The sequence below is a fragment of the Sinocyclocheilus grahami genome, unplaced genomic scaffold (assembly GCF_001515645.1).
Source record: "Sinocyclocheilus grahami isolate Dianchi unplaced genomic scaffold, SAMN03320097.WGS_v1.1 scaffold2213.1, whole genome shotgun sequence".
Classification (NCBI taxonomy): domain Eukaryota; kingdom Metazoa; phylum Chordata; class Actinopteri; order Cypriniformes; family Cyprinidae; genus Sinocyclocheilus; species Sinocyclocheilus grahami.
The window spans coordinates 25,324-26,598 of record NW_015507392.1 but is presented as its reverse complement, the minus strand read 5'-3'; the positions used below and the strand labels follow the sequence as shown (position 1 = coordinate 26,598).

Genomic DNA, 1,275 nt, shown 5'->3' with positions numbered 1-1,275 from the left:
ACACACACACACAGAGTCAAAGATACCAGGGAATTTCTGCAAAGCGTCTTGATAAGAGCGTCTCTCTTCAGGTGTATATTTTCAGCGCTATGCTTTCGAGAAGGTTCTTCACATGTACAGACAGATGTGTGATGTGATTTCAGGGGGAATCATGACTCTGAGAGGACTCGTTTTGTGCCTCTTGTTGTGGAGTTCCGCGAGCAGCAGACACGTAGGTGAGGAGAAACTTTATGCTTTGGTTCGTTCTCATGTGTTTGGTATATTCGTGCGTGCTCACGTTCGCATTCGAACCCGCAGAAATGCCAGATGATGACACCGTGTTTGACCTGTTCGAGCTCACTCATGTTCATAAGAAGCATCATGGGGTGAGTTTAGAGAAGGGACCCGATCCAAACAGTACAAGATCCTGAACCCGAGCCTGATCCCCTCAGAGCCCGAGCTCTCCTTCAGGGACCTGATCTACTCCATTCAGAGCGAGAGAGGCTGCATCTTCACCGCCAACCTTAAGCAAGCCAAGCGCACCAGAGGCAGCCTGGTCTCCGTGGAGAGGACAGACGGCACCGGATCCGTCTTTGAGATCATCTTCAATGGGAAAGTCAACACCGTGGATCTGGTGTACTGGACCGCGAACGGACAGCATGTGGTGTCCATTGAGAACGTGAACTTGGCGAACGGACACTGGAAGAACATCACGGTGTTTGTGCAGGAGGATCGAGCAAAATAATTAAACACAAAAGCTCTCATGTTTGCAGATTGTTCCAGATAAATGTGAATTTCATGTTAAATAAGTAAATGAAAGATTGCTTGGATCTGTCAAATATTAGGGGTTTAGGATCGCAGTTGATCCTTGATACGTAGGGATGAGACCCTACACAAAATTAGCTTATGTCAAAAACGATTCACGGCATTGTGCTTTAAATATTTTTCTTGCTTATCTGAAAAAATACTAAGATCGGTGACAAAACAAACAAAAAAAAATTATATAATGCGTTGAACCACTATAATACTATATAATAGCCTAATATATATATTACGCGATAATATATATATATAACATTTATTTATTTATTTGAAACAGGTTTGGGTGATAACTTTGCGCGTGCTACCAACCCCAGGCCATAAAAGAGGGCTCTCCTGCCAACAGGATTTTTTAAAATAACGGTATTTTACCTCAGAAATGTTTGCCTATGTGCGGTATTCGGACGGGCACAAACACGTCGTTCCCATAGAAGACATTAAAAGATTTGACCCTAAAAATTATAAACAGGATTTTTT

General features: G+C 42.9%; 1 long non-coding RNA gene across 1 annotated transcript; it reads left to right on the top strand.

Moving 5' to 3' along the window:
- Positions 1–4: 4 nt before the first annotated feature.
- LOC107574403 (uncharacterized) lies at positions 5–559 on the top strand. The gene is made up of 3 exons (XR_001607666.1): positions 5–71; positions 144–215; positions 298–559. It is a non-coding gene; the product is annotated as an uncharacterized lncRNA (long non-coding RNA).
- The last annotated feature ends 716 nt before the right edge of the window (positions 560–1,275 follow it).